Source organism: Orcinus orca, chromosome 1 (assembly GCF_937001465.1).
Source record: "Orcinus orca chromosome 1, mOrcOrc1.1, whole genome shotgun sequence".
Lineage (NCBI taxonomy): Eukaryota > Metazoa > Chordata > Mammalia > Artiodactyla > Delphinidae > Orcinus > Orcinus orca.
In genome coordinates, this window is record NC_064559.1 from 64,270,698 (window position 1) to 64,295,387 (window position 24,690).

Genomic DNA, 24,690 nt, shown 5'->3' on the forward strand with positions numbered 1-24,690 from the left:
TGTCATTTACAGAGGTGCAATTCTTGTGGATAGTAAGAGACCCTGAACACTGTGTTTAAAGCTGCTTCTGCAGGAGACAGTCACAAGGCTGTGGCATGTCTCCATTCCCAAATCTGGTTACTAGGGCAAAAGAGCCTTCCTAGGTGTAATGTTCCAACCTGTAAGTTAGAATGGAATGGGCCAGGAAAAGCCCCCATGGGTTTATGTCTCATTACTTCTTGTTGGTTTTCTTAATTTAATTTTTATTTGTTATCACAGCAAATTTGATTACCATGTTTTGTTTGTTCTGGGTGTGCAAGATGTGGTTCTTTTACATATATGCATATTATCTGTTCACCTTCGCATCCATTTCCCATGTGGGTTAGGACACAATGTTGAGTAGTCTTCTCTTGGTATTCCATAGGTCTTTGGTGCTTATATATTTCACATGTGTTGGTGTGTCTCTGTTTCCCGCAATAGGCTAATTTATCCAGTCCTCAAACCTTTCCATTTGGTTAACCATACGTTTGTTGATCGAATCTTTGATTGCCTTGCTCTGTGAAAAATCTTCATTGGTATCAATTTTCAGGTAACACCATTAAGTGATATCATAGGATATGTGTCCTTCGCTTTCTGACTTACTTCATGTTGTGATTACCTCCAGACTCATCTATGGTGCTGCAAACGGCATTGTTTCATTTTTTTCCTTGGCTACTATTCCGTCTGTACATGTACCAGTTCTTCTTTTCCATTCATCTTTGGATGGACTTTTTGGTAGCTTCCCTGTCTTGCCTATTGTCATACTGTTGCAGTGCAGTTTTGCCTGCCTGTGTCTTTCTAATTGTGTCTTCTTAGGTCATAGGCCCAGGAGTGTGCCTGCTGAGTCCTATGGTGCCTCAATGGGTATCTGTTAAAGGCAGCTCCATTCTGTTTTCATTAGTGGCTCTTTCCAGTTTAGTCCCACTTAGAGATGAGGGTACGCCTTTCTCCACAGCCCCTTCAGCATTTACTGTTTGCAGAATTTTTGCTGATGGTCATTCTGACCGGTGTGAGCTGATACGTTTTTGAAGATTGGATTTGCATATCTTTAACATTTCCTCATCATGAGCATTTTTCCATGACTTTGTTGTTGTTGTTGCTGTTAAAAAGAAAAAAAAAAAACCAGTGCGTGTAAAATATACCTCTTGAAATTGTCTTCTTGAAACCTTGCCCTCTTTTGAAACTTTTGGTCGATTTTCGACTGCAGGATTTTTTTTGAAGGCGTGTGTCACTTACAAGTTTGCAATCGTTGTTAATATTGAGTGACCATTAGCACTGGGTTGAATGCTGCTGCTGTGGGAAACGGCCGCACGGCGGCAGCGTTTCTCCTTTCCCAAACCTTGTTACTAGGGCAGCAGAGCCTTCCTGGAACTCGTGTTCCTAGGTTGTAAATTAGAATGGAATGTGCCGGGAAAAAAACGCATAAGTTTATGTCTCAGGACATCTTCTTCATTGTTATAATTTAATTTTTTTAATCAGGGTAATGATTAGAATATTATTTGTTCTAGGTGTACACACTCTGGTTCATTTCTAAAATATATATAGATAGATAGATAGATACATATACACACACACACACACATACATATGTATATTCATGTACAGATCCTCTTCCCATGTAAATTAATACAGAGTGTTCAGTAGACCTCCCTTCGTATATGGTGAGTCTCTTATATATATGTATTTCATATGTATTTGTGTACGTATGGCAGCCCTAACCTTAATTTGCCCATTGCTCCCACCTTTCGTTTTAGATAACCATAGTTGTTTTCTAAGTGTGTGTCTTTCTCTGTGGAAATAAGTTCATTTGTATCAGTTGTTAGATGCCACCCAGAAGTGATATCCTAAGATATTTGTGTTTTGCTTTCCGACTTACCTCATGTTCTGTGATTATCTCTAGCATCATCTATGGTGCTGCAAAGAGCAGTGTTTCATTGTTTTCCACGGCTAATATTCCACTGTGCACATGGACCACTTCTTCTTTGTCCACTCATCTGCTGATGGCCATTTTGGTTGCTTCCATGTCTTGGCTTTTGTGCATATGGCTGCAGTGCACCTTTGCCAGCCTGTGTCTTCTCGACTCTGGTCTGCTCGGGTGAAAGGCCCAGCGGTGGGCCTGCTGGATTGAATGGTACCTCAAGTTTTACTTTGAAACACAGTTCCTTTGTGTTCTCATTATTGGCTCTTACTCCTTTACACCTCAACAGCAGCTAGAGGGTACACAGTTCTCTAAAACCTCTTCAGCATTGATTGTTTGTAGACTTTTTGCTTATGGTCATTCGAGTGGTGTGTGTTGAAACCTTTTCATGGATTAGATTGGCATGAGTCTAATAATTCCTGATGTTGAGCTTGTATCCATTTCCCTTTTTATTTGTAAAGAGTGTGTAAATCTTACCTCTCATAGGATCTTCTTGAAAACTTTGCTCTCTTGTAAGTTTTTTGGCCACTCCCTACCTCAGAACATTTTTGTGAGGGCAGGTGTCCTTTACAGCCCTGAGTCCCTGTGAGTATAAAGTGACCATCAGCCGTGGTTTAAAGCCGCTCTTGCGGGAAACGGCCACAAGGCGGCACAATTTCTCCATTTACAACTCAGGGCATTTGGGCAACAGAGGCTTCCTGGAAATCGTGTTAGTAGGCTGTAAATTAGAGTGGAGTGTGCCAAGGCAAACCCCTAACAGCTTATACCTCCTTACTTCTGGTTTGTTTTTTAAATGTAATTTTTCTTTTTCCTCAGAGCAAATTAGATAAAAATGTTGTGTATGTTCTAGGTGTACAGAATCTGGTTCATTATATCTATGTATCTATCTATTCATCTTTGCCTCCTTTCCCATGGACGTTATTACAGAGTGTTGAGTGGACCTCTCTTGGTATTCCATAGGTCTTTGGTGATTCTAGGTTTCATATGTATTAGTATAGGTCTGACACCCCCATATCCTAATTTATCCATTCCTCCCACCTTTCCGTTTGGTTAAACATAATCTTGATTTCTTAATCCATGAGTGTCCTTTTCTTCGAAGTAAGTTCATGGGTATCATTTTTTAGGTAACACGTATAAGTGATATCATAGGATGTCTTTCTTTCGGTTTGTTTCTCACTTCAAGGTGTGTGATTATCTCTAGGTCCTTCTGTGGTGGTGCAAACAGCACTGTTTCATGCTTTTCCATGGCTCATGTTCCACTGTGTACATGGACCACTTCTTCTCTGTCCATTCATCTGTTGACGGCCATTTTGGTTGCTTCCAAGTCTTGGCTGTGGTAAATATCACCGCAGTGTAGGATTGCCAGCCTGTGTCTTTTGGTTTCTGGTCTTCTCAGGTGATAGGCACAGCAGAGGGTCTACCAGACCATATGGTAGCTCAATTTTTACCTTGAAACGCATGTTCTTTCTGTTCTAACTACTGGCTGTTACCAGTTTGCCGCCCACCAGCAGCTACAGGGTACACAGAGTTCTCTAAAACCCGTTCAGCATGTATTGGTTGTGGACTGTTTTGCTGATGATCATTCTGACTGTTGTGAGGTGAACGTTTTCATAGATTGGATTTGCGTGTCTTTATTAATTTCTGACGTTAAGCATTTTTTCCATGCCCTTGCTTTGGTTAAAGAAAAAGAAAAGAGAAGAAAAGACAAAATGTGTGTAAAATATGCCTGCCTCTTGAAATTGTCTTCTTGAAAGGTTGCCTCTTTTGAAGTCTTTGGTCGATTTTCGACCCCAGAATGTTTTTTTGAGGACAGGTGTGATTTACAGGCCTGCAGTTAAGGTGAATTTTAACTGACCATTTGCACTGGGTTTAAAACTGCTGTTGGAGGAAGGCCAAAATGCTGCAGGATTTCTCCACTCTCAAATCTGGTTACTAGGTCAACAGAGCCTTCCTGGAAGCTGTGTTCCAAGGTTGGAAGGTAGAATGGCATGAGCCAGGAAGAACGCCCATAATTTTATGCCCCATTATTTCTTGTGCATTTTTTTAATATAATCTTTTATGACAGCAAATTTGATTGTAATGTTTGCTTTGTTCTAGGTGTGCAAGATGTGTTTGTTTTTTACACCGAGACATATATGTATTCATCTTGGAATCCATTTGCCATGTAGGTTATGACACAGTGTTGAGTAGTCTTCTCTCGGAATTCTGTAGGTCTCTGGTGAGTATATATTTCACGTGTGTTTGTATACCTCTGTCAACCCCAATATCCTAATATATCCAGTCTTTACAGCTTTCCAATTGGTTAAGCATAAGTTTGTTTAATAAATCTGTGATTCCCGTTATCTGTGGAAATATCTTCGTTGGTATCCATTTCTAGGTCACACCTATAATTGATATCATAGGATATGTGTCTTTCGCTTTGTGACTTACTTCAAGTTGTGTGATCACCTCCAGAGTCATCTACGGTTCTTCAAACTGCTTCGTTTCATGTTTCTTCCATGGCTCATATTCCATCTGTACACGTGCCAGTTCTTCTTTGTCCATTCGTATCTTGATGGACTTTTTGGTTGTTTCCATGTCTGGGCGATTGTAATACTGCTGCAGTGCAGTTTTGCCTGAATGTGTCATTCCATTTCCGTCTTCCTAGGTTATAGGCCAAGGAGTGGGCCTGCGGGATCATATGGTATCTCAGTGTTTACCTTTTAAAGGCTGCTCCGTTCTCTTTTCATTTTTGTTTTATAAATTTATTTTATTTATTTATTTTTGGCTGCATTGGGTCTTCGTTGCTGTGCGTGGGCTTTATTTGTGGTGAACAGGGGCTACTCTTTGTTGCAGTGCTCTGGCTTCTCATCGCGGTGGCTTCTCTTGTTGCAGAGCATGGGCTCTAGGTGTGAGGGCTTCAGTAGTTGTGGCTCGTGGGCCCCAGACCGCAGGCTCAGTAGTTGTGGCGCATGGGCTTAGTTGCTCCACGGCATGTGGGATCCTCCCGGACCAGAGCTCGAACCGTGTCCCGTGCGTTGGCAGGCGAACCCCCAACCACTGCGCCACCAGGGAAGTCCCCCGTTCTCTTTTCATTAGTGGCACTTACCAGTTTACGAGCCACTTAAAGGTGAGAGTGCATTTGCTCACAACCTCTTCAGCATGTATTGTTTGTATTTCTTTGCTGAGGGTCATTCTGACTGGTGTGAGCTGATACCATTTTGTGGCTGGATTTGCGTATGTCTAATCATTCCTTATGTTGAGCTTATAGCCATGCATTTTTATTGTTTCTTAAAGAGTGAGTACAGCTTACCTATTCAGCTAGTTTCTTGAAGTATGCGGCATAGTTTGAATTTATTTTGCCATTACCTCCCTCAAGACATCTTGTTGGCAGGTCTCATTTATAGCCCTGCAGTCCTTGTGGATACGAAGTGACCTTTAGCACGGGTTGTAAAACTGCTGTTGCGGCAAACGGCCACAGGGCGGCAGCATTTCTACATTGACTACTCTAGTTACTAGGGAAACAGTACCTTCTGGGAAGTAGTGTTCCTCGGTTGTAAATTAGAGTGGAATGTGCCCGGATAAACACACAAAGCTTATGTCTCCTTAGTTATGTTTGTTTTTTATATTGACTGTATTTATTGTATCGGAGTAATACTCCGTTGTGTACACGCACCACTTCTTTTTCGTGCATTCATCGGTTGATGGACATTTTGGTTGTTCCAAGTCTTGGCTCGGGTAAATAGTGCCGCAGTGTAGGATTGTCAGCCTGTGTCTTTTTGATTCTGGTCTTCTCAGGTGATAGAGCCAGTAGTGGGCCGACCAGATCATATGGTAGCTCAATTTTTACCTCCTTTCTGTTCTCACTACTGGCTGTTACCATTTGACATCCCAGCAGCAGCTAGAGGGTATACAGTTGTCTGAAACCCCTTGAGCATTTATTGTTTAGAGATGTTTTGCTGATGATCATTCTGACTGTTGTCCCGTAAACGTTTTTGTAGATTGCATTTGCATGTCTTTAGTAATTCCTGATGTGGAGCTTTTTCCACGGCCTTTTCTGTTAAACGGAAATAAAGAAAAAGAGAAAGAATGTGAGTTAAATGTGCCTCTTGAAATCGTCTTCTTGAAAGATTGCCCTCTTTTGAATATTTTCGTCGATATTCGAACCCAGGATTGTTTTGGGGGCAGGTGTCATTTACAGAGGTGCAATTCTTGTGGATAGTAAGAGACCCTGAACACTGTGTTTAAAGCTGCTTCTGCAGGAGACAGTCACAAGGCTGTGGCATGTCTCCATTCCCAAATCTGGTTACTAGGGCAAAAGAGCCTTCCTAGGTGTAATGTTCCAACCTGTAAGTTAGAATGGAATGGGCCAGGAAAAGCCCCCATGGGTTTATGTCTCATTACTTCTTGTTGGTTTTCTTAATTTAATTTTTATTTGTTATCACAGCAAATTTGATTACCATGTTTTGTTTGTTCTGGGTGTGCAAGATGTGGTTCTTTTACATATATGCATATTATCTGTTCACCTTCGCATCCATTTCCCATGTGGGTTAGGACACAATGTTGAGTAGTCTTCTCTTGGTATTCCATAGGTCTTTGGTGCTTATATATTTCACATGTGTTGGTGTGTCTCTGTTTCCCGCAATAGGCTAATTTATCCAGTCCTCAAACCTTTCCATTTGGTTAACCATACGTTTGTTGATCGAATCTTTGATTGCCTTGCTCTGTGAAAAATCTTCATTGGTATCAATTTTCAGGTAACACCATTAAGTGATATCATAGGATATGTGTCCTTCGCTTTCTGACTTACTTCATGTTGTGATTACCTCCAGACTCATCTATGGTGCTGCAAACGGCATTGTTTCATTTTTTTCCTTGGCTACTATTCCGTCTGTACATGTACCAGTTCTTCTTTTCCATTCATCTTTGGATGGACTTTTTGGTAGCTTCCCTGTCTTGCCTATTGTCATACTGTTGCAGTGCAGTTTTGCCTGCCTGTGTCTTTCTAATTGTGTCTTCTTAGGTCATAGGCCCAGGAGTGTGCCTGCTGAGTCCTATGGTGCCTCAATGGGTATCTGTTAAAGGCAGCTCCATTCTGTTTTCATTAGTGGCTCTTTCCAGTTTAGTCCCACTTAGAGATGAGGGTACGCCTTTCTCCACAGCCCCTTCAGCATTTACTGTTTGCAGAATTTTTGCTGATGGTCATTCTGACCGGTGTGAGCTGATACGTTTTTGAAGATTGGATTTGCATATCTTTAACATTTCCTCATCATGAGCATTTTTCCATGACTTTGTTGTTGTTGTTGCTGTTAAAAAGAAAAAAAAAAAACCAGTGCGTGTAAAATATACCTCTTGAAATTGTCTTCTTGAAACCTTGCCCTCTTTTGAAACTTTTGGTCGATTTTCGACTGCAGGATTTTTTTTGAAGGCGTGTGTCACTTACAAGTTTGCAATCGTTGTTAATATTGAGTGACCATTAGCACTGGGTTGAATGCTGCTGCTGTGGGAAACGGCCGCACGGCGGCAGCGTTTCTCCTTTCCCAAACCTTGTTACTAGGGCAGCAGAGCCTTCCTGGAACTCGTGTTCCTAGGTTGTAAATTAGAATGGAATGTGCCGGGAAAAAAACGCATAAGTTTATGTCTCAGGACATCTTCTTCATTGTTATAATTTAATTTTTTTAATCAGGGTAATGATTAGAATATTATTTGTTCTAGGTGTACACACTCTGGTTCATTTCTAAAATATATATAGATAGATAGATAGATACATATACACACACACACACACATACATATGTATATTCATGTACAGATCCTCTTCCCATGTAAATTAATACAGAGTGTTCAGTAGACCTCCCTTCGTATATGGTGAGTCTCTTATATATATGTATTTCATATGTATTTGTGTACGTATGGCAGCCCTAACCTTAATTTGCCCATTGCTCCCACCTTTCGTTTTAGATAACCATAGTTGTTTTCTAAGTGTGTGTCTTTCTCTGTGGAAATAAGTTCATTTGTATCAGTTGTTAGATGCCACCCAGAAGTGATATCCTAAGATATTTGTGTTTTGCTTTCCGACTTACCTCATGTTCTGTGATTATCTCTAGCATCATCTATGGTGCTGCAAAGAGCAGTGTTTCATTGTTTTCCACGGCTAATATTCCACTGTGCACATGGACCACTTCTTCTTTGTCCACTCATCTGCTGATGGCCATTTTGGTTGCTTCCATGTCTTGGCTTTTGTGCATATGGCTGCAGTGCACCTTTGCCAGCCTGTGTCTTCTCGACTCTGGTCTGCTCGGGTGAAAGGCCCAGCGGTGGGCCTGCTGGATTGAATGGTACCTCAAGTTTTACTTTGAAACACAGTTCCTTTGTGTTCTCATTATTGGCTCTTACTCCTTTACACCTCAACAGCAGCTAGAGGGTACACAGTTCTCTAAAACCTCTTCAGCATTGATTGTTTGTAGACTTTTTGCTTATGGTCATTCGAGTGGTGTGTGTTGAAACCTTTTCATGGATTAGATTGGCATGAGTCTAATAATTCCTGATGTTGAGCTTGTATCCATTTCCCTTTTTATTTGTAAAGAGTGTGTAAATCTTACCTCTCATAGGATCTTCTTGAAAACTTTGCTCTCTTGTAAGTTTTTTGGCCACTCCCTACCTCAGAACATTTTTGTGAGGGCAGGTGTCCTTTACAGCCCTGAGTCCCTGTGAGTATAAAGTGACCATCAGCCGTGGTTTAAAGCCGCTCTTGCGGGAAACGGCCACAAGGCGGCACAATTTCTCCATTTACAACTCAGGGCATTTGGGCAACAGAGGCTTCCTGGAAATCGTGTTAGTAGGCTGTAAATTAGAGTGGAGTGTGCCAAGGCAAACCCCTAACAGCTTATACCTCCTTACTTCTGGTTTGTTTTTTAAATGTAATTTTTCTTTTTCCTCAGAGCAAATTAGATAAAAATGTTGTGTATGTTCTAGGTGTACAGAATCTGGTTCATTATATCTATGTATCTATCTATTCATCTTTGCCTCCTTTCCCATGGACGTTATTACAGAGTGTTGAGTGGACCTCTCTTGGTATTCCATAGGTCTTTGGTGATTCTAGGTTTCATATGTATTAGTATAGGTCTGACACCCCCATATCCTAATTTATCCATTCCTCCCACCTTTCCGTTTGGTTAAACATAATCTTGATTTCTTAATCCATGAGTGTCCTTTTCTTCGAAGTAAGTTCATGGGTATCATTTTTTAGGTAACACGTATAAGTGATATCATAGGATGTCTTTCTTTCGGTTTGTTTCTCACTTCAAGGTGTGTGATTATCTCTAGGTCCTTCTGTGGTGGTGCAAACAGCACTGTTTCATGCTTTTCCATGGCTCATGTTCCACTGTGTACATGGACCACTTCTTCTCTGTCCATTCATCTGTTGACGGCCATTTTGGTTGCTTCCAAGTCTTGGCTGTGGTAAATATCACCGCAGTGTAGGATTGCCAGCCTGTGTCTTTTGGTTTCTGGTCTTCTCAGGTGATAGGCACAGCAGAGGGTCTACCAGACCATATGGTAGCTCAATTTTTACCTTGAAACGCATGTTCTTTCTGTTCTAACTACTGGCTGTTACCAGTTTGCCGCCCACCAGCAGCTACAGGGTACACAGAGTTCTCTAAAACCCGTTCAGCATGTATTGGTTGTGGACTGTTTTGCTGATGATCATTCTGACTGTTGTGAGGTGAACGTTTTCATAGATTGGATTTGCGTGTCTTTATTAATTTCTGACGTTAAGCATTTTTTCCATGCCCTTGCTTTGGTTAAAGAAAAAGAAAAGAGAAGAAAAGACAAAATGTGTGTAAAATATGCCTGCCTCTTGAAATTGTCTTCTTGAAAGGTTGCCTCTTTTGAAGTCTTTGGTCGATTTTCGACCCCAGAATGTTTTTTTGAGGACAGGTGTGATTTACAGGCCTGCAGTTAAGGTGAATTTTAACTGACCATTTGCACTGGGTTTAAAACTGCTGTTGGAGGAAGGCCAAAATGCTGCAGGATTTCTCCACTCTCAAATCTGGTTACTAGGTCAACAGAGCCTTCCTGGAAGCTGTGTTCCAAGGTTGGAAGGTAGAATGGCATGAGCCAGGAAGAACGCCCATAATTTTATGCCCCATTATTTCTTGTGCATTTTTTTAATATAATCTTTTATGACAGCAAATTTGATTGTAATGTTTGCTTTGTTCTAGGTGTGCAAGATGTGTTTGTTTTTTACACCGAGACATATATGTATTCATCTTGGAATCCATTTGCCATGTAGGTTATGACACAGTGTTGAGTAGTCTTCTCTCGGAATTCTGTAGGTCTCTGGTGAGTATATATTTCACGTGTGTTTGTATACCTCTGTCAACCCCAATATCCTAATATATCCAATCTTTACAGCTTTCCAATTGGTTAAGCATAAGTTTGTTTAATAAATCTGTGATTCCCGTTATCTGTGGAAATATCTTCGTTGGTATCCATTTCTAGGTCACACCTATAATTGATATCATAGGATATGTGTCTTTCGCTTTGTGACTTACTTCAAGTTGTGTGATCACCTCCAGAGTCATCTACGGTTCTTCAAACTGCTTCGTTTCATGTTTCTTCCATGGCTCATATTCCATCTGTACACGTGCCAGTTCTTCTTTGTCCATTCGTATCTTGATGGACTTTTTGGTTGTTTCCATGTCTGGGCGATTGTAATACTGCTGCAGTGCAGTTTTGCCTGAATGTGTCATTCCATTTCCGTCTTCCTAGGTTATAGGCCAAGGAGTGGGCCTGCGGGATCATATGGTATCTCAGTGTTTACCTTTTAAAGGCTGCTCCGTTCTCTTTTCATTTTTTTTTAATAAATTTATTTTATTTATTTATTTTTGGCTGCATTGGGTCTTCGTTGCTGTGCGTGGGCTTTATTTGTGGTGAACAGGGGCTACTCTTTGTTGCAGTGCTCTGGCTTCTCATCGCGGTGGCTTCTCTTGTTGCAGAGCATGGGCTCTAGGTGTGAGGGCTTCAGTAGTTGTGGCTCGTGGGCCCCAGACCGCAGGCTCAGTAGTTGTGGCGCATGGGCTTAGTTGCTCCACGGCATGTGGGATCCTCCCGGACCAGAGCTCGAACCGTGTCCCGTGCGTTGGCAGGCGAACCCCCAACCACTGCGCCACCAGGGAAGTCCCCCGTTCTCTTTTCATTAGTGGCACTTACCAGTTTACGAGCCACTTAAAGGTGAGAGTGCATTTGCTCACAACCTCTTCAGCATGTATTGTTTGTATTTCTTTGCTGAGGGTCATTCTGACTGGTGTGAGCTGATACCATTTTGTGGCTGGATTTGCGTATGTCTAATCATTCCTTATGTTGAGCTTATAGCCATGCATTTTTATTGTTTCTTAAAGAGTGAGTACAGCTTACCTATTCAGCTAGTTTCTTGAAGTATGCGGCATAGTTTGAATTTATTTTGCCATTACCTCCCTCAAGACATTTTGTTGGCAGGTCTCATTTATAGCCCTGCAGTCCTTGTGGATACGAAGTGACCTTTAGCACGGGTTGTAAAACTGCTGTTGCGGCAAACGGCCACAGGGCGGCAGCATTTCTACATTGACTACTCTAGTTACTAGGGAAACAGTACCTTCTGGGAAGTAGTGTTCCTCGGTTGTAAATTAGAGTGGAATGTGCCCGGATAAACACACAAAGCTTATGTCTCCTTAGTTATGTTTGTTTTTTATATTGACTGTATTTATTGTATCGGAGTAATACTCCGTTGTGTACACGCACCACTTCTTTTTCGTGCATTCATCGGTTGATGGACATTTTGGTTGTTCCAAGTCTTGGCTCGGGTAAATAGTGCCGCAGTGTAGGATTGTCAGCCTGTGTCTTTTTGATTCTGGTCTTCTCAGGTGATAGAGCCAGTAGTGGGCCGACCAGATCATATGGTAGCTCAATTTTTACCTCCTTTCTGTTCTCACTACTGGCTGTTACCATTTGACATCCCAGCAGCAGCTAGAGGGTATACAGTTGTCTGAAACCCCTTGAGCATTTATTGTTTAGAGATGTTTTGCTGATGATCATTCTGACTGTTGTCCCGTAAACGTTTTTGTAGATTGCATTTGCATGTCTTTAGTAATTCCTGATGTGGAGCTTTTTCCACGGCCTTTTCTGTTAAACGGAAATAAAGAAAAAGAGAAAGAATGTGAGTTAAATGTGCCTCTTGAAATCGTCTTCTTGAAAGATTGCCCTCTTTTGAATATTTTCGTCGATATTCGAACCCAGGATTGTTTTGGGGGCAGGTGTCATTTACAGAGGTGCAATTCTTGTGGATAGTAAGAGACCCTGAACACTGTGTTTAAAGCTGCTTCTGCAGGAGACAGTCACAAGGCTGTGGCATGTCTCCATTCCCAAATCTGGTTACTAGGGCAAAAGAGCCTTCCTAGGTGTAATGTTCCAACCTGTAAGTTAGAATGGAATGGGCCAGGAAAAGCCCCCATGGGTTTATGTCTCATTACTTCTTGTTGGTTTTCTTAATTTAATTTTTATTTGTTATCACAGCAAATTTGATTACCATGTTTTGTTTGTTCTGGGTGTGCAAGATGTGGTTCTTTTACATATATGCATATTATCTGTTCACCTTCGCATCCATTTCCCATGTGGGTTAGGACACAATGTTGAGTAGTCTTCTCTTGGTATTCCATAGGTCTTTGGTGCTTATATATTTCACATGTGTTGGTGTGTCTCTGTTTCCCGCAATAGGCTAATTTATCCAGTCCTCAAACCTTTCCATTTGGTTAACCATACGTTTGTTGATCGAATCTTTGATTGCCTTGCTCTGTGAAAAATCTTCATTGGTATCAATTTTCAGGTAACACCATTAAGTGATATCATAGGATATGTGTCCTTCGCTTTCTGACTTACTTCATGTTGTGATTACCTCCAGACTCATCTATGGTGCTGCAAACGGCATTGTTTCATTTTTTTCCTTGGCTACTATTCCGTCTGTACATGTACCAGTTCTTCTTTTCCATTCATCTTTGGATGGACTTTTTGGTAGCTTCCCTGTCTTGCCTATTGTCATACTGTTGCAGTGCAGTTTTGCCTGCCTGTGTCTTTCTAATTGTGTCTTCTTAGGTCATAGGCCCAGGAGTGTGCCTGCTGAGTCCTATGGTGCCTCAATGGGTATCTGTTAAAGGCAGCTCCATTCTGTTTTCATTAGTGGCTCTTTCCAGTTTAGTCCCACTTAGAGATGAGGGTACGCCTTTCTCCACAGCCCCTTCAGCATTTACTGTTTGCAGAATTTTTGCTGATGGTCATTCTGACCGGTGTGAGCTGATACGTTTTTGAAGATTGGATTTGCATATCTTTAACATTTCCTCATCATGAGCATTTTTCCATGACTTTGTTGTTGTTGTTGCTGTTAAAAAGAAAAAAAAAAAACCAGTGCGTGTAAAATATACCTCTTGAAATTGTCTTCTTGAAACCTTGCCCTCTTTTGAAACTTTTGGTCGATTTTCGACTGCAGGATTTTTTTTGAAGGCGTGTGTCACTTACAAGTTTGCAATCGTTGTTAATATTGAGTGACCATTAGCACTGGGTTGAATGCTGCTGCTGTGGGAAACGGCCGCACGGCGGCAGCGTTTCTCCTTTCCCAAACCTTGTTACTAGGGCAGCAGAGCCTTCCTGGAACTCGTGTTCCTAGGTTGTAAATTAGAATGGAATGTGCCGGGAAAAAAACGCATAAGTTTATGTCTCAGGACATCTTCTTCATTGTTATAATTTAATTTTTTTAATCAGGGTAATGATTAGAATATTATTTGTTCTAGGTGTACACACTCTGGTTCATTTCTAAAATATATATAGATAGATAGATAGATACATATACACACACACACACACATACATATGTATATTCATGTACAGATCCTCTTCCCATGTAAATTAATACAGAGTGTTCAGTAGACCTCCCTTCGTATATGGTGAGTCTCTTATATATATGTATTTCATATGTATTTGTGTACGTATGGCAGCCCTAACCTTAATTTGCCCATTGCTCCCACCTTTCGTTTTAGATAACCATAGTTGTTTTCTAAGTGTGTGTCTTTCTCTGTGGAAATAAGTTCATTTGTATCAGTTGTTAGATGCCACCCAGAAGTGATATCCTAAGATATTTGTGTTTTGCTTTCCGACTTACCTCATGTTCTGTGATTATCTCTAGCATCATCTATGGTGCTGCAAAGAGCAGTGTTTCATTGTTTTCCACGGCTAATATTCCACTGTGCACATGGACCACTTCTTCTTTGTCCACTCATCTGCTGATGGCCATTTTGGTTGCTTCCATGTCTTGGCTTTTGTGCATATGGCTGCAGTGCACCTTTGCCAGCCTGTGTCTTCTCGACTCTGGTCTGCTCGGGTGAAAGGCCCAGCGGTGGGCCTGCTGGATTGAATGGTACCTCAAGTTTTACTTTGAAACACAGTTCCTTTGTGTTCTCATTATTGGCTCTTACTCCTTTACACCTCAACAGCAGCTAGAGGGTACACAGTTCTCTAAAACCTCTTCAGCATTGATTGTTTGTAGACTTTTTGCTTATGGTCATTCGAGTGGTGTGTGTTGAAACCTTTTCATGGATTAGATTGGCATGAGTCTAATAATTCCTGATGTTGAGCTTGTATCCATTTCCCTTTTTATTTGTAAAGAGTGTGTAAATCTTACCTCTCATAGGATCTTCTTGAAAACTTTGCTCTCTTGTAAGTTTTTTGGCCACTCCCTACCTCAGAACATTTTTGTGAGGGCAGGTGTCCTTTACAGCCCTGAGTCCCTGTGAGTATAAAGTGACCATCAGCCGTGGTTTAAAGCCGCTCTTGCGGGAAACGGCCACAAGGCGGCACAATTTCTCCATTTACAACTCAGGGCATTTGGGCAACAGAGGCTTCCTGGAAATCGTGTTAGTAGGCTGTAAATTAGAGTGGAGTGTGCCAAGGCAAACCCCTAACAGCTTATACCTCCTTACTTCTGGTTTGTTTTTTAAATGTAATTTTTCTTTTTCCTCAGAGCAAATTAGATAAAAATGTTGTGTATGTTCTAGGTGTACAGAATCTGGTTCATTATATCTATGTATCTATCTATTCATCTTTGCCTCCTTTCCCATGGACGTTATTACAGAGTGTTGAGTGGACCTCTCTTGGTATTCCATAGGTCTTTGGTGATTCTAGGTTTCATATGTATTAGTATAGGTCTGACACCCCCATATCCTAATTTATCCATTCCTCCCACCTTTCCGTTTGGTTAAACATAATCTTGATTTCTTAATCCATGAGTGTCCTTTTCTTCGAAGTAAGTTCATGGGTATCATTTTTTAGGTAACACGTATAAGTGATATCATAGGATGTCTTTCTTTCGGTTTCTTTCTCACTTCAAGGTGTGTGATTATCTCTAGGTCCTTCTGTGGTGGTGCAAACAGCACTGTTTCATGCTTTTCCATGGCTCATGTTCCACTGTGTACATGGACCACTTCTTCTCTGTCCATTCATCTGTTGACGGCCATTTTGGTTGCTTCCAAGTCTTGGCTGTGGTAAATATCACCGCAGTGTAGGATTGCCAGCCTGTGTCTTTTGGTTTCTGGTCTTCTCAGGTGATAGGCACAGCAGAGGGTCTACCAGACCATATGGTAGCTCAATTTTTACCTTGAAACGCATGTTCTTTCTGTTCTAACTACTGGCTGTTACCAGTTTGCCGCCCACCAGCAGCTACAGGGTACACAGAGTTCTCTAAAACCCGTTCAGCATGTATTGGTTGTGGACTGTTTTGCTGATGATCATTCTGACTGTTGTGAGGTGAACGTTTTCATAGATTGGATTTGCGTGTCTTTATTAATTTCTGACGTTAAGCATTTTTTCCATGCCCTTGCTTTGGTTAAAGAAAAAGAAAAGAGAAGAAAAGACAAAATGTGTGTAAAATATGCCTGCCTCTTGAAATTGTCTTCTTGAAAGGTTGCCTCTTTTGAAGTCTTTGGTCGATTTTCGACCCCAGAATGTTTTTTTGAGGACAGGTGTGATTTACAGGCCTGCAGTTAAGGTGAATTTTAACTGACCATTTGCACTGGGTTTAAAACTGCTGTTGGAGGAAGGCCAAAATGCTGCAGGATTTCTCCACTCTCAAATCTGGTTACTAGGTCAACAGAGCCTTCCTGGAAGCTGTGTTCCAAGGTTGGAAGGTAGAATGGCATGAGCCAGGAAGAACGCCCATAATTTTATGCCCCATTATTTCTTGTGCATTTTTTTAATATAATCTTTTATGACAGCAAATTTGATTGTAATGTTTGCTTTGTTCTAGGTGTGCAAGATGTGTTTGTTTTTTACACCGAGACATATATGTATTCATCTTGGAATCCATTTGCCATGTAGGTTATGACACAGTGTTGAGTAGTCTTCTCTCGGAATTCTGTAGGTCTCTGGTGAGTATATATTTCACGTGTGTTTGTATACCTCTGTCAACCCCAATATCCTAATATATCCAGTCTTTACAGCTTTCCAATTGGTTAAGCATAAGTTTGTTTAATAAATCTGTGATTCCCGTTATCTGTGGAAATATCTTCGTTGGTATCCATTTCTAGGTCACACCTATAATTGATATCATAGGATATGTGTCTTTCGCTTTGTGACTTACTTCAAGTTGTGTGATCACCTCCAGAGTCATCTACGGTTCTTCAAACTGCTTCGTTTCATGTTTCTTCCATGGCTCATATTCCATCTGTACACGTGCCAGTTCTTCTTTGTCCATTCGTATCTTGATGGACTTTTTGGTTGTTTCCATGTCTGGGCGATTGTAATACTGCTGCAGTGCAGTTTTGCCTGAATGTGTCATTCCATTTCCGTCTTCCTAGGTTATAGGCCAAGGAGTGGGCCTGCGGGATCATATGGTATCTCAGTGTTTACCTTTTAAAGGCTGCTCCGTTCTCTTTTCATTTTTTTTTAATAAATTTATTTTATTTATTTATTTTTGGCTGCATTGGGTCTTCGTTGCTGTGCGTGGGCTTTATTTGTGGTGAACAGGGGCTACTCTTTGTTGCAGTGCTCTGGCTTCTCATCGCGGTGGCTTCTCTTGTTGCAGAGCATGGGCTCTAGGTGTGAGGGCTTCAGTAGTTGTGGCTCGTGGGCCCCAGACCGCAGGCTCAGTAGTTGTGGCGCATGGGCTTAGTTGCTCCACGGCATGTGGGATCCTCCCGGACCAGAGCTCGAACCGTGTCCCGTGCGTTGGCAGGCGAACCCCCAACCACTGCGCCACCAGGGAAGTCCCCCGTTCTCTTTTCATTAGTGGCACTTACCAGTTTACGAGCCACTTAAAGGTGAGAGTGCATTTGCTCACAACCTCTTCAGCATGTATTGTTTGTATTTCTTTGCTGAGGGTCATTCTGACTGGTGTGAGCTGATACCATTTTGTGGCTGGATTTGCGTATGTCTAATCATTCCTTATGTTGAGCTTATAGCCATGCATTTTTATTGTTTCTTAAAGAGTGAGTACAGCTTACCTATTCAGCTAGTTTCTTGAAGTATGCGGCATAGTTTGAATTTATTTTGCCATTACCTCCCTCAAGACATTTTGTTGGCAGGTCTCATTTATAGCCCTGCAGTCCTTGTGGATACGAAGTGACCTTTAGCACGGGTTGTAAAACTGCTGTTGCGGCAAACGGCCACAGGGCGGCAGCATTTCTACATTGACTACTCTAGTTACTAGGGAAACAGTACCTTCTGGGAAGTAGTGTTCCTCGGTTGTAAATTAGAGTGGAATGTGCCCGGATAAACACACAAAGCTTATGTCTCCTTAGTTATGTTTGTTTTTTATATTGACTGTATTTATTGTATCGGAGTAATACTCCGTTGTGTACACGCACCACTTCTTTTTCGTGCATTCATCGGTTGATGGACATTTTGGTTGTTCCAAGTCTTGGCTCGGGTAAATAGTGCCGCAGTGTAGGATTGTCAGCCTGTGTCTTTTTGATTCTGGTCTTCTCAGGTGATAGAGCCAGTAGTGGGCCGACCAGATCATATGGTAGCTCAATTTTTACCTCCTTTCTGTTCTCACTACTGGCTGTTACCATTTGACATCCCAGCAGCAGCTAGAGGGTATACAGTTGTCTGAAACCCCTTGAGCATTTATTGTTTAGAGATGTTTTGCTGATGATCATTCTGACTGTTGTCCCGTAAACGTTTTTGTAGATTGCATTTGCATGTCTTTAGTAATTCCTGATGTGGAGCTTTTTCCACGGCCTTTTCTGTTAAACGGAAATAAAGAAAAAGAGAAAGAATGTGAGTTAAATGTGCCTCTTGAAATCGTCTTCTTGAAAGATTGCCCTCTTTTGAATATTTTCGTCGATATTCGAACCCAGGATTGTTTTGGGGGCAGGTGTCATTTACAGAGGTGCAATTCTTGTGGATAGTAAGAGACCCTGAACACTGTGTTTAAAGCTGCTTCTGCAGGAGACAGTCACAAGGCTGTGGCATGTCTCCATTCCCAAATCTGGTTACTAGGGCAAAAGAGCCTTCCTAGGTGTAATGTTCCAACCTGTAAGTTAGAATGGAATGGGCCAGGAAAAGCCCCCATGGGTTTATGTCTCATTACTTCTTGTTGGTTTTCTTAATTTAATTTTTATTTGTTATCACAGCAAATTTGATTACCATGTTTTGTTTGTTCTGGGTGTGCAAGATGTGGTTCTTTTACATATATGCATATTATCTGTTCACCTTCGCATCCATTTCCCATGTGGGTTAGGACACAATGTTGAGTAGTCTTCTCTTGGTATTCCATAGGTCTTTGGTGCTTATATATTTCACATGTGTTGGTGTGTCTCTGTTTCCCGCAATAGGCTAATTTATCCAGTCCTCAAACCTTTCCATTTGGTTAACCATACGTTTGTTGATCGAATCTTTGATTGCCTTGCTCTGTGAAAAATCTTCATTGGTATCAATTTTCAGGTAACACCATTAAGTGATATCATAGGATATGTGTCCTTCGCTTTCTGACTTACTTCATGTTGTGATTACCTCCAGACTCATCTATGGTGCTGCAAACGGCATTGTTTCATTTTTTTCCTTGGCTACTATTCCGTCTGTACATGTACCAGTTCTTCTTTTCCATTCATCTTTGGATGGACTTTTTGGTAGCTTCCCTGTCTTGCCTATTGTCATACTGTTGCAGTGCAGTTTTGCCTGCCTGTGTCTTTCTAATTGTGTCTTCTTAGGTCATAGGCCCAGGAGTGTGCCTGCTGAGTCCTATGGTGCCTCAATGGGTATCTGTTAAAGGCAGCTCCATTCTGTTTTCATTAGTGGCTCTTTCCAGTTTAGTCCCACTTAGAGATGAGGGTACGCCTTTCTCCACAGCCCCTTCAGCATTTACTGTTTGCAGAATTTTTGCTGATGGTCATTCTGACCGGTGTGAGCTGATACGTTTTTGAAGATTGGATTTGCATATCTTTAACATTTCCTCATCATGAGCATTTTTCCATGACTTTGTTGTTGTTGTTGCTGTTAAAAAGAAAAAAAAAAAACCAGTGCGTGTAAAATATACCTCTTGAAATTGTCTTCTTGAAACCTTGCCCTCTTTTGAAACTTTTGGTCGATTTTCGACTGCAGGATTTTTTTTGAAGGCGTGTGTCACTTACAAGTTTGCAATCGTTGTTAATATTGAGTGACCATTAGCACTGGGTTGAATGCTGCTGCTGTGGGAAACGGCCGCACGGCGGCAGCGTTTCTCCTTTCCCAAACCTTGTTACTAGGGCAGCAGAGCCTTCCTGGAACTCGTGTTCCTAGGTTGTAAATTAGAATGGAATGTGCCGGGAAAAAAACGCATAAGTTTATGTCTCAGGACATCTTCTTCATTGTTATAATTTAATTTTTTTAATCAGGGTAATGATTAGAATATTATTTGTTCTAGGTGTACACACTCTGGTTCATTTCTAAAATATATATAGATAGATAGATAGATACATATACACACACACACACACATACATATGTATATTCATGTACAGATCCTCTTCCCATGTAAATTAATACAGAGTGTTCAGTAGACCTCCCTTCGTATATGGTGAGTCTCTTATATATATGTATTTCATATGTATTTGTGTACGTATGGCAGCCCTAACCTTAATTTGCCCATTGCTCCCACCTTTCGTTTTAGATAACCATAGTTGTTTTCTAAGTGTGTGTCTTTCTCTGTGGAAATAAGTTCATTTGTATCAGTTGTTAGATGCCACCCAGAAGTGATATCCTAAGATATTTGTGTTTTGCTTTCCGACTTACCTCATGTTCTGTGATTATCTCTAGCATCATCTATGGTGCTGCAAAGAGCAGTGTTTCATTGTTTTCCACGGCTAATATTCCACTGTGCACATGGACCACTTCTTCTTTGTCCACTCATCTGCTGATGGCCATTTTGGTTGCTTCCATGTCTTGGCTTTTGTGCATATGGCTGCAGTGCACCTTTGCCAGCCTGTGTCTTCTCGACTCTGGTCTGCTCGGGTGAAAGGCCCAGCGGTGGGCCTGCTGGATTGAATGGTACCTCAAGTTTTACTTTGAAACACAGTTCCTTTGTGTTCTCATTATTGGCTCTTACTCCTTTACACCTCAACAGCAGCTAGAGGGTACACAGTTCTCTAAAACCTCTTCAGCATTGATTGTTTGTAGACTTTTTGCTTATGGTCATTCGAGTGGTGTGTGTTGAAACCTTTTCATGGATTAGATTGGCATGAGTCTAATAATTCCTGATGTTGAGCTTGTATCCATTTCCCTTTTTATTTGTAAAGAGTGTGTAAATCTTACCTCTCATAGGATCTTCTTGAAAACTTTGCTCTCTTGTAAGTTTTTTGGCCACTCCCTACCTCAGAACATTTTTGTGAGGGCAGGTGTCCTTTACAGCCCTGAGTCCCTGTGAGTATAAAGTGACCATCAGCCGTGGTTTAAAGCCGCTCTTGCGGGAAACGGCCACAAGGCGGCACAATTTCTCCATTTACAACTCAGGGCATTTGGGCAACAGAGGCTTCCTGGAAATCGTGTTAGTAGGCTGTAAATTAGAGTGGAGTGTGCCAAGGCAAACCCCTAACAGCTTATACCTCCTTACTTCTGGTTTGTTTTTTAAATGTAATTTTTCTTTTTCCTCAGAGCAAATTAGATAAAAATGTTGTGTATGTTCTAGGTGTACAGAATCTGGTTCATTATATCTATGTATCTATCTATTCATCTTTGCCTCCTTTCCCATGGACGTTATTACAGAGTGTTGAGTGGACCTCTCTTGGTATTCCATAGGTCTTTGGTGATTCTAGGTTTCATATGTATTAGTATAGGTCTGACACCCCCATATCCTAATTTATCCATTCCTCCCACCTTTCCGTTTGGTTAAACATAATCTTGATTTCTTAATCCATGAGTGTCCTTTTCTTCGAAGTAAGTTCATGGGTATCATTTTTTAGGTAACACGTATAAGTGATATCATAGGATGTCTTTCTTTCGGTTTCTTTCTCACTTCAAGGTGTGTGATTATCTCTAGGTCCTTCTGTGGTGGTGCAAACAGCACTGTTTCATGCTTTTCCATGGCTCATGTTCCACTGTGTACATGGACCACTTCTTCTCTGTCCATTCATCTGTTGACGGCCATTTTGGTTGCTTCCAAGTCTTGGCTGTGGTAAATATCACCGCAGTGTAGGATTGCCAGCCTGTGTCTTTTGGTTTCTGGTCTTCTCAGGTGATAGGCACAGCAGAGGGTCTACCAGACCATATGGTAGCTCAATTTTTACCTTGAAACGCATGTTCTTTCTGTTCTAACTACTGGCTGTTACCAGTTTGCCGCCCACCAGCAGCTACAGGGTACACAGAGTTCTCTAAAACCCGTTCAGCATGTATTGGTTGTGGACTGTTTTGCTGATGATCATTCTGACTGTTGTGAGGTGAACGTTTTCATAGATTGGATTTGCGTGTCTTTATTAATTTCTGACGTTAAGCATTTTTTCCATGCCCTTGCTTTGGTTAAAGAAAAAGAAAAGAGAAGAAAAGACAAAATGTGTGTAAAATATGCCTGCCTCTTGAAATTGTCTTCTTGAAAGGTTGCCTCTTTTGAAGTCTTTGGTCGATTTTCGACCCCAGAATGTTTTTTTGAGGACAGGTGTGATTTACAGGCCTGCAGTTAAGGTGAATTTTAACTGACCATTTGCACTGGGTTTAAAACTGCTGTTGGAGGAAGGCCAAAATGCTGCAGGATTTCTCCACTCTCAAATCTGGTTACTAGGTCAACAGAGCCTTCCTGGAAGCTGTGTTCCAAGGTTGGAAGGTAGAATGGCATGAGCCAGGAAGAACGCCCATAATTTTATGCCCCATTATTTCTTGTGCATTTTTTTAATATAATCTTTTATGACAGCAAATTTGATTGTAATGTTTGCTTTGTTCTAGGTGTGCAAGATGTGTTTGTTTTTTACACCGAGACATATATGTATTCATCTTGGAATCCATTTGCCATGTAGGTTATGACACAGTGTTGAGTAGTCTTCTCTCGGAATTCTGTAGGTCTCTGGTGAGTATATATTTCACGTGTGTTTGTATACCTCTGTCAACCCCAATATCCTAATATATCCAGTCTTTACAGCTTTCCAATTGGTTAAGCATAAGTTTGTTTAATAAATCTGTGATTCCCGTTATCTGTGGAAATATCTTCGTTGGTATCCATTTCTAGGTCACACCTATAATTGATATCATAGGATATGTGTCTTTCGCTTTGTGACTTACTTCAAGTTGTGTGATCACCTCCAGAGTCATCTACGGTTCTTCAAACTGCTTCGTTTCATGTTTTTTCCATGGCTCATATTCCATCTGTACACGTGCCAGTTCTTCTTTGTCCATTCGTATCTTGATGGACTTTTTGGTTGTTTCCATGTCTGGGCGATTGTAATACTGCTGCAGTGCAGTTTTGCCTGAATGTGTCATTCCATTTCCGTCTTCCTAGGTTATAGGCCAAGGAGTGGGCCTGCGGGATCATATGGTATCTCAGTGTTTACCTTTTAAAGGCTGCTCCGTTCTCTTTTCATTTTTGTTTTATAAATTTATTTTATTTATTTATTTTTGGCTGCATTGGGTCTTCGTTGCTGTGCGTGGGCTTTATTTGTGGTGAACAGGGGCTACTCTTTGTTGCAGTGCTCTGGCTTCTCATCGCGGTGGCTTCTCTTGTTGCAGAGCATGGGCTCTAGGTGTGAGGGCTTCAGTAGTTGTGGCTCGTGGGCCCCAGACCGCAGGCTCAGTAGTTGTGGCGCATGGGCTTAGTTGCTCCACGGCATGTGGGATCCTCCCGGACCAGAGCTCGAACCGTGTCCCGTGCGTTGGCAGGCGAACCCCCAACCACTGCGCCACCAGGGAAGTCCCCCGTTCTCTTTTCATTAGTGGCACTTACCAGTTTACGAGCCACTTAAAGGTGAGAGTGCATTTGCTCACAACCTCTTCAGCATGTATTGTTTGTATTTCTTTGCTGAGGGTCATTCTGACTGGTGTGAGCTGATACCATTTTGTGGCTGGATTTGCGTATGTCTAATCATTCCTTATGTTGAGCTTATAGCCATGCATTTTTATTGTTTCTTAAAGAGTGAGTACAGCTTACCTATTCAGCTAGTTTCTTGAAGTATGCGGCATAGTTTGAATTTATTTTGCCATTACCTCCCTCAAGACATTTTGTTGGCAGGTCTCATTTATAGCCCTGCAGTCCTTGTGGATACGAAGTGACCTTTAGCACGGGTTGTAAAACTGCTGTTGCGGCAAACGGCCACAGGGCGGCAGCATTTCTACATTGACTACTCTAGTTACTAGGGAAACAGTACCTTCTGGGAAGTAGTGTTCCTCGGTTGTAAATTAGAGTGGAATGTGCCCGGATAAACACACAAAGCTTATGTCTCCTTAGTTATGTTTGTTTTTTATATTGACTGTATTTATTGTATCGGAGTAATACTCCGTTGTGTACACGCACCACTTCTTTTTCGTGCATTCATCGGTTGATGGACATTTTGGTTGTTCCAAGTCTTGGCTCGGGTAAATAGTGCCGCAGTGTAGGATTGTCAGCCTGTGTCTTTTTGATTCTGGTCTTCTCAGGTGATAGAGCCAGTAGTGGGCCGACCAGATCATATGGTAGCTCAATTTTTACCTCCTTTCTGTTCTCACTACTGGCTGTTACCATTTGACATCCCAGCAGCAGCTAGAGGGTATACAGTTGTCTGAAACCCCTTGAGCATTTATTGTTTAGAGATGTTTTGCTGATGATCATTCTGACTGTTGTCCCGTAAACGTTTTTGTAGATTGCATTTGCATGTCTTTAGTAATTCCTGATGTGGAGCTTTTTCCACGGCCTTTTCTGTTAAACGGAAATAAAGAAAAAGAGAAAGAATGTGAGTTAAATGTGCCTCTTGAAATCGTCTTCTTGAAAGATTGCCCTCTTTTGAATATTTTCGTCGATATTCGAACCCAGGATTGTTTTGGGGGCAGGTGTCATTTACAGAGGTGCAATTCTTGTGGATAGTAAGAGACCCTGAACACTGTGTTTAAAGCTGCTTCTGCAGGAGACAGTCACAAGGCTGTGGCATGTCTCCATTCCCAAATCTGGTTACTAGGGCAAAAGAGCCTTCCTAGGTGTAATGTTCCAACCTGTAAGTTAGAATGGAATGGGCCAGGAAAAGCCCCCATGGGTTTATGTCTCATTACTTCTTGTTGGTTTTCTTAATTTAATTTTTATTTGTTATCACAGCAAATTTGATTACCAT